This window comes from Sphaeramia orbicularis, chromosome 8 (assembly GCF_902148855.1).
Source record: "Sphaeramia orbicularis chromosome 8, fSphaOr1.1, whole genome shotgun sequence".
Taxonomy (NCBI): Eukaryota; Metazoa; Chordata; class Actinopteri; order Kurtiformes; family Apogonidae; genus Sphaeramia; species Sphaeramia orbicularis.
The window spans coordinates 53,622,003-53,631,548 of record NC_043964.1 but is presented as its reverse complement, the minus strand read 5'-3'; the positions used below and the strand labels follow the sequence as shown (position 1 = coordinate 53,631,548).

General features: G+C 48.6%; 1 pseudogene; it reads left to right on the top strand.

Annotated features, from left to right (window-relative positions):
- Positions 1–507: 507 nt before the first annotated feature.
- Positions 508–8,304, top strand: LOC115424885 (uncharacterized; annotated as a pseudogene).
- The last annotated feature ends 1,242 nt before the right edge of the window (positions 8,305–9,546 follow it).

Sequence of the window (9,546 nt, the reverse complement as noted above, 5' to 3'; positions counted from 1 at the left end):
TCCACTATATAGTCCAAGCCCCAGACCCCGGTCTACTCCAGTCCACTAGAGTCCCTTAGAGTCCACTTCAGACTGTAGTTTGATTCCAGTCTTCTTCCATCTGTGTCCACAGACTCTGTCAGACTGGTCCATGGGTCCAGTGTGTGTTCAGGCAGACTGGAGGTCCGGTCTAACCAGTCCAGGTCCTGGTCCTCAGTGTGTGAAGGACACTTGGACCTTCGTGGTGCCCAGGTGGTCTGTAGGGAGCTGGGCTGTGGGGCTCCTGGGCTCCTCCAGGGGGCGCTCTCTGGAGCAGCGGAGGCTCCTGTGGTGCAGACGTTCACCTGTGAAGGCCATGAGTCTGCTCTGCTGGACTGTGGAAGCTCAGGGGCACAGACCTGCTCATCTGGAACAGCTGTGGACCTTACCTGCACAGGTGGGCGGAGCTTTGACTGACACCAGCTGACATCAGTTCACTCACTTTGATCTCATTTATCTGTCACTTGTATTTGATCAGATCCTGATGATGTCAGACTGGTGGGAGGAGCCAGTCGCTGTAATGGTGAAGTAGAGATGAAACATCATGGAGAATGGGGATACATAGGATTGGGTTTTTCCTTTGACACCTGGACCCTGAAGGCAGCAGATGTCATATGTCGTCGACTGGACTGTGGATCTGCTGTTTCTGGGAGAACATCTGATCATTCTCGTCATGTGTGGTTCATCAGCCCCTCCTGTCTTCTCTATACATCTGCACCGACGGACTGTGTGAGAACATACATTGACTCCAGTGGCTCCACCCTGTCCCTCACCTGTTCAGGTAAGTCTACTGATGATGGTCCTGATTCTGTCAGAGTTCTTCCATGAGTCCATTCAGGTGTGTTTTATCTGAGCTGGGTCAAACCAGACCCAGTCAGACCAGGTCCACACATTGGACAGTTGGACTGAACCATCAAACACATGCAGCTGAATTCAGTTCCAGTCCATGAACGTGGTCACATGACTCTGCTTTCCAACAGGCTGTTGAACAGCTCAGAAGGACTGAGTCCATTAGTTTGAACTGGACTTTGTGTTGGTCCATGTGCTCTTTTTCCAGCTCTATGTGGGTCTGCTGGACTCTGAGGACACCATGGAAACATCACTGACACTAAAGCATGTCCTTAAATGCAGATGTTTGACATGAGCCACATGTTTCCAGTGGTCTGAGATGAACCAGTGCACAGGTCACTGATCAAACCCACTGCATTATGGTGCATTCACTGACCACTGGGATTGTGTGTGTGCCTTTGAACAGACCCCACTCACACATATTGAATGTTCAGTCTGACTTCAGAATGACTGTGTGTCCACCAGCGCTGACGTTCAACTAACTCTAACCTGTGACTGAGGATCCACAGAGTGGACCTGAGGCCTGTTTGAGTCCAGTCTGAATGTAGACAGCGCCCTCTGTTGGAATCCAGGTCAACAACAGCACACACTCACTGTGTCCTTCAGCTCCACATTCAACACTAAAGGGCCTTTTATTGGTGTGTTCTGTGTTCTGCTGTTTTCTTTGAGGACGTTGTGGCTCTGCTTGAACTGGTCCATGAGTCCTATTTAGTTCCTGTGTCACTAATGACTGACAGGAGGCTTTGAAAGAGTCCAGATCACTTTAATCTTTGATTTTAACATGGTGTTTCCTCCACAGTTCAGTGGTTTAGTTCATGTTCTACTGACATTTTGTCCACATTTCTCGAAAAAAAAGCATTTGTTCAAATACAAATGGACCTATTATCAGTTTCTTTTCAGATAATACATGTTTCCTGCTTCTGTAGAAGTCCACTTTCCATCATCTGTCATATTTCCAAATGGTATGTGGTCAGTCGGGCCCATGAATTCAAATTTTCTGGTGAGAACTGAAAACCTTCTGCAGATGAATGTGAGAACACGTGTGCACAGACATGGTTCTGCACAGGGAACATGGAAGAACATTTGAACATGCAGCCATTATTAGTAGTAGTAGTATTCAGAATTATTGCATATTTGATCCTTCTAATCATCTCTGTGGGTAACTAACCATTATTTATCTGTCATAATTGTTGTATTTATCACTGTGACAATAGACTGTATAGAACTGTTCTGTTATATATTGTACTCTGTTCTTCAAAATGAACAGATGTGTTGTTAAGTCTTTCAAACCTGACGTGTCATCGCTGACACACCCTGTGCATCTGCAGTTTGGATGGATGGAACTGTTTCACTGTTTAAGACGTTGTGCTTTACAGGTTTTATTGGGTCATTACGCTCATTTCACTCAGACCTGAACTAGAAGCTGGAGAAGAAGCTGTTTTAGCAGAATTAGAACATGCAGGAAATTGTACAGTGATTTGAGTGTCCAAAAACGCACTATAAAAATCTAATCCATTATTATTATTATTATTATTATTATTATTATTATTAAATTGTAAATGACTAGATTTTGAATGTTCCAAGTGTTCTAGAAATATGGGCAAAAGGACGAACTCACAGCATATTTTCTACCCTTTTTCTAGCCAAAAATAATAAAAAGTGCAGGCGGTCCATTTTCAGCTGAGGGTTGAAAGGGTTCCAGAGTCCACCCTCACACTGCCGTCTGTCCAGGGGCTTTTGTGTCTTTAAACATGTGTGTGTGTTGTTGTGGGTCCACAGACTCTGTCAGACTGGTCCATGGTTCCAGTCATTGTTCAGGCAGACTGGAGGTCCGGTCCAACCAGTCCTGGTCCTCAGTGTGTGAAGAGGATTTGGACCTTAACGATACCCAGGTGGTCTGTAGGGAGCTGGGCTGTGGGGCTCCTGGGCTCCTCCAGGGGGGGCTCTATGGAGAGGGGGAGGCTCCAGTCTGGACCAGTGAGCTCCAGTGTGAAGGCAATGAGTCTTCTGTCCTGGACTGTAGAAGGTCCAGCTCTGCTGGGAAGACCTGCTCAAATGGAACAGCTGCTGAACTCACCTGTTCAGGTACCAAGGGGGCGTGGCTTTCATATGACAGTGTGTTTCTTTGACTCATGTCTTTGTGTCTCTGCTCAGATCCAGGTGGGGTCAGGTTGGTGGGACAGCCGAGCCGCTGTGCTGGTACTTTGGAGATCCAACACCAGGGACAGTGGAGACCAGTAGAAGACCCTGGTAAACACTGGGACCTGAAGTCTGGATCTGCTGTGTGTCAACATCTGGACTGTGGATCAGCTGTTTCAGTCAACAGAACAGATAATTATCCACGCAGGCCTGTGTGTAGGGTCTCAGTTCCTTGTCTAAAGCTGACATCTGGACTGAGGGACTGTGTTGGACAATATTATCCCTATGATGACTCATCTGCTGTGGTCGTGGTGTGTTCAGGTACAAATGGACACAAACTGTGTCTGAACTGAATTCTCAGTGACCAGATGGTTCTGACTCTGATGTTTAAAGTTACATCTAATGACTCTGTTCATTTCATCAGTTGATTATTTTGTCTCAGTTCATTGTTTTTTCTGTCAAATGTGTCAAATATTGACCTTTGACCTTTGGAACGTCCAGATCCCAAATGAACGTCTTCATTTGGACCAGATGAGGCTGAAAACACAAACAGATTTCACATTAGTCTCATTTAGGACAAAAGGACCAAATGTTGACATGTGAGACTGTAAAACCACCACATGTGTGTCCTTTTTTACCCATAATGCCTTTGAAGGTCAGCTGTGCTCTAAATGATCTAAAATCACCTGCGCATGCGTGGCGTCTGTCAAACCGCCGGCGGATCTACTCCTAGAAATACAGCTTTTTAACTACTTATTTCTTGCCTTTCAACGCTTACTCACTTGAACCTAACCTCTTAACCGTGTCTTTTTAACTTGACGCCATCAATCCAAACCTCCATCAGGACAGGTCAGTATTGTCAGTGGATCCTTACCTCTGGCTGTCACCCACCGCTTCCCGCGCTCTGCCCCGGTATCTCGCTGTTTCCACCATGGCGTCATCCTCATCAGCCGGAGATAGTCCTCTTGTCGAAGCCAACAAAACCCTGGTAAAGGCTTACCAAACTATCGCGGATCTCAAAGAGGAAATACTGCGCCTCTCCTCAGAACTCGAGGAGAAAAATGCCCAGCTCTGTGGTTTCTCCAGCCGCCTTCCCACACTGTCCAGTCTGTTCCTGAAAAGCGCAGAGAAGCCCAAAGCCTCCTGTGATGATACGGTGTTATGGGATCCTTCCTCTGCCTGTTCTCGCCCCCCGTGTTCTACACCCTGGTCTGAAGTGGTGATTCGTGGCCGCAAAAAGAACACCAGCAAAGACTCACCACCGCCGACCATCAGCACATCAAACCGCTTCGCCGTCCTGTCCGTGGAGGACGCTCCGGCTCCTCCCCCCGCGGCTGGTGTGCCCCCCATCCCACCTGGCTCTGTCCCGGAACCGGCTCCTGCTGACTCCGTGGCTGCCACCGAGCTGATTACCGGCGACGGTCCTAAAGCCGGTCATCCTGTAAAGCCGTCGAACAAGGGTCCCCACTCCTCGGTCCGCTCCTCTGCCCGGCGCCGCCTTCTCCGAGAGGCCGTCCGCCGTCACACTGACAGTCCACCCGTGGAATGTCCACCTAGAGAGACCAGGAACCCTTCACCTTCAACACCGTCTCCTCGACCACTTTTCCCTCCGACCACCGCTATCCTCAGGGACTCCATCATCCGTCACGTCCGTTTCTTTAACGCCATAACCAGGTGTTTTCCTGGTTCCACCGTCACCTCCATCCTCCATGAACTCCCTCAGCTGCTGCTCTCACTGCCGTCCACCGTTACCCGGATCATAGTTCACGTGGGCTTCAATGACACTTCTCTTCAACAGTCCGAAGTGACGAAGGTTCATTTTAAAAACCTCTTTGATAAACTGAAAGGATCCGGGAAGGCTGTTTTCATTTCCGGGCCCCTCCCCTCCTTTGCCCGTGGTGTGGGCCGTTTCAGCCGACTCCTCAGCCTGAACACCTGGCTCCAGTCCGCCTCTGCTCTGAACGGCTTCAGTTTTATTGATAACTTTAATCTGTTCTGGAACCGCTCCTCCTTTTACAAGTCCGATGGCGTCCACCCCTCTACACTAGGCAGCAGCGTCCTGGCTCAAAACATTCAACACGCTGTCCAGACTAAAACCACTCCCACACCTATGTGACTACGCTCCCCGTCTTCTGCTGCAGTCACCTGCTCCCCCTGCTGGTCACATCAAACATCACCACGTTCAGAGTCTCCTGTACAGTCTGTAGTCAGACTGAATACCACCCCAGCTGATCTCTCCTCCTCTCCCAGCCCCTCACTAATGACAGTTACACCCCTCACTCACACCAGCTCACCTTTGAGGAACAGTCTCTCTACTGGTCACTATCCCATTCCTGTTATTTTCGGTTCATGTATGGGGTTTCACACTGCTAAAAGGCATCGTACTATCACCAATCTCTGCCCATTAATATACACCACAGTCATTGGTGCGTCCTTCTCTATAGGGTTATGGAATTGCCAATCTGCAGTGAACAAAGCAGATTTTATTGCTGCCTATGCCAACCATCACACACTGGACATCCTGGCTCTCACTGAAACCTGGATTAAGCCTGAAAACAATGCATCCCCAGCCGCACTTTCTATCAGCCACACATTCTCTCATACCTCTCGTCCATCTGGATGAGGAGGTGGTGTGGGTCTGTTAATTTCCAACAAATGGAAATACAATCAACTCCTACCTTCAGTCAAATACAACTCCTTTGAATACCATGCCATCCTAGTGACAGCACCAGTCAAACTTTACATAATTGTCATTTATCGTCCACCAGGGCAACTGGGTGATTTTCCTGATGAGCTTGACACTCTGCTTTCCTCCATCCCAGAGCATGACTGCCCCATGCTAGTCCTCGGTGACATGAACATCCACTTAGACAATCCCAGCTTCTCAGATTTCATGTCACTAATACTCTCTTTTGAGCTACAGCGGGTTGGCAGTCCTCCAACCCACAAAGCTGGTGAAGAGCTCGATCTCATTTTCACCCGAAACTGCATCACAGATGCTCTCACAGTCACACCTTTACACCTGTCTGACCACTATTTCATTCAGTTCAGTGTGTCTCTCCCTGAAAAACACTCTGCTCCCTCCCCCATGGTCTCTTTCCGCCGCAACCTCCGCAATTTGTCCCCCACCCACTTCTCCACTGTCGTAGCCTCCGCTCTCCCTCCCCCCAGCACTTTTTCCTCCTTAGAGGTTAATGATGCCACTGAGTCTCTGTGCTCTACACTTAGCTCCTGTCTGGATAATCTGTGCCCTCTATCTACTAGACCCGCTCCATCCTCCCAGTCCCACCCATGGCTCAATGATAACCTCCGGTCGCTGCGTACCAACCTCAGAGCCGCAGAGAGAAAATGGCACAAAACAAAAAGCTCTTCTGACCTGATCACATTCCAGTCACTATTGGTATCCTTCTCATCCAGTGTCACTGCTGCGAAGAAGGCTTACTATAATAACAAAATTCATTCTGCCACCGACACCAAGAAACTATTCTCAACCTTTAAAACACTACTCAACCCTCCACCTCCACCGCCCACTACTAATCTGACAGCAGACAATTTTGCTTCATTTTTCACAAATAAAGTGTCTACTATCAGCAGTCAGTTCACTGATCCACCCATAGACTGCACGCCTCCTTCTTCAACATCATCATCATCACACACTGCTTCCTCTCCCCTGACTATGGCTACTACTAACTCAACTGATAAAAGCCCAACTGCGTCATTCCCCTCATTTACTCCCCTCACAGAGAACGAGGTGTCTAAACTCCTTTCCTCTAGCCGTCCTACAACATGCCTGTTGGACCCTATTCCATCCAACCTCTTACAGTCTGTAGCCCCTACTATCACAGCACCAATCACACATGTGATTAATGCTTCACTGACTTCAGGAACATTTCCTACAGTATTTAAACAAGCGCAGGTAACACCACTTCTCAAAAAACCTTCCCTCACCCCCACTCAAGTGGAGAATTATCGACCAGTCTCACTCCTCCCATACCTTTCTAAGCTCATCGAAAGGGCGGTTTTCAAACAGGTCACAGAATTCCTCTCCCAAAATAACCTCCTTGACATCAACCAATCTGGCTTCAAAATCGGCCACTCCACTGAAACGGCTCTGTTGTCTGTGACAGAAGCCTTGAAAGAGGCTAGAGCAGCAGCCAAGTCTTCAGTACTCATTCTACTGGACTTATCAGCAGCATTTGACCCTGTCAGTCACCATATCCTGTTATCCATACTCTGGAACATGGGCATCACAGGCCACGCACACTCCTGGTTTCAATCTTACCTTACTGGTCGGTCCTTCAGTGTGTCCTGGCTCGGGCACACATCAGCAGTTCATCACCTCACCACGGGGGTCCCCCAAGGCTCTGTGTTGGGCCCCCTCCTTTTTGCCATATACACCACCTCACTCGGTCAGATCATCCACTCACACGGCTTCTCATATCATTGCTATGCTGATGATACCCAGCTCTATCTGTCATTCCCACCTGATGACTCCACAGTCTCAGTGCGGATCTCAGATTGTCTCTCTGACATATCTGCATGGATGAAAGCCCATCACCTTCAGCTGAACCTGTCCAAAACTGAACTGCTGGTCTTCCCAGCTAAGCCAACCATACAGCAGGACATCTCCATCACTATTGACTCCATACCTCTGGCTCCTACCAGTGTAGTACGTAACTTGGGAGTCATGATTGATAATCAGTTGACCTTCACGGATCACGTTGCCTCTGTCACCCGATCATGCCGTTTCACTCTGTTCAACCTAAGAAAGATCAGGCCATACCTAACCGAACAGGCCACCCAGCTCCTGGTGCAGACTATGGTTATCTCCCGTCTTGACTACTGCAATGCTCTTCTAACGGGCCTCCCAGCTTGTGTTGTCAAACCACTACAGATGGTCCAGAATGCAGCAGCGCGTCTGGTCTTCAATCAGCCTAAAAGGGCACATGTCACCCCCTTACTCACCCTAAAAGGGCACATGTCACCCCCTTACTCATTGAGTTACACTAGCTACCCATAGCTGCCCGCATCAAATTCAAATCTTTAATCCTAGCCTACAAAATTCTCCGTGGGTCTGCTCCTGTCTACTTAGGTGCACTAATAAAAGCTTATGTCGCCCCACGACCACTCCGCTCGTCTGGGGAACGTAGTCTGGTGGTCCCCAGACCTTGTACAAGACAATCCAGGCTCTTTTCATGGGTCGTTCCACGTTGGTGGAACGCTCTACCAAGTGCTACAAGAACAGAGTCATCCCTGCCTATCTTCAAGAAGCTCCTGAAGACCCAGCTCTTCCGAGAGCACCTCCTGTCCTAGCACTTTCAAACATTCCATTTTAAATATTCTAATAAGGTTTTTCCCAGGATAACCACAGATTCTTTCACGATTATCTCTGGACCTGCTGCGGTGGTCCGGCCTCTTCCCTGCCCTCATCATCACCACTCACTTATCCTCAACCGCCTCCATGTGTCTCCCCCTACTCCCCCCTTCTCCCCCTCTCCCCCAGTCTCTATCTCTATCGCTCTCTCTTTTTCCCCTTCTCTACTCTCTCTCTTTAACCCCAACTGGTCAAGGCAGACGGCCATCCTCCAGGAGTCTGGGTCTGCTCCAGGTTTCTGCTGTTAAAGGGAAGTTTTTCCTTCCACTGTCACCAGTCACAAGTGTTTGCTCCAGGAGGATTCTGTTGGGTTTCTGTAAATTGACTTAGAGTCTGGTTTTGACCAACTCTATATATAAAATGTCAAGAGATAACTTTTTTGTGATCTGGCGCTATATAAATAAAATTTGATTGATTGAGTGATTTAATTGGTTTTCCCCTGTAAGTCGCTTTGGAAAAAAGCGTCTGCCAAATGCGTAAACATAAACATAAACATAAACATAAATGACCCATTCCTCATGTTTTCATTGGTCAGTGTTCATCCCATCCCAAACTCCTGTGGATCAGATCCATCTGTGTCTGTGAGGAGGATGGATTCTCTGACTGCTTGTTTGTGCTCATGTGTGCTGCTTGGTCCAATCATGTCTCTGTGTGTGGACAGATCTGCTGCCTCAGCCCAACATCTCCCTGTCTGACGGGGTCTTTGGGGTCTACCAGCAGGGGTTCCGGGTGCTCGTGGGCTCCGACTTCACCATCACATGCTCCGTCCGACCACAGTACCCAGGAGGCTTCTTCCAGCTGATCTCCGACACCAAGAAGCCGCTGAACCTCACCATGCTGGCCGTCAATCACTCCGCCCACTTCCTGTTGTCTGCCATGGGCTATGCCCACCGAGGGAACTACACATGTGTTTATCACGTGGACGTTTATAACCACAGCTTCTCGTCGTCTCAGAGCCCCGCCCTCTATCTCACTGTTGGAGGTAATGTCAGGATAAACACACACAAAACACCCACAATGCATCAGTAACAGTCATATGACCATGTTCCAGTGAACAGGTGTGAGCAGAACCACGATGGTAGGACTAGATCAGGTAAAGCCGGTCCAGTTGAACCTGTCACAGACTGGGCTGAACCAACAAACACTCCTTTAATCTGAGCTCAGTT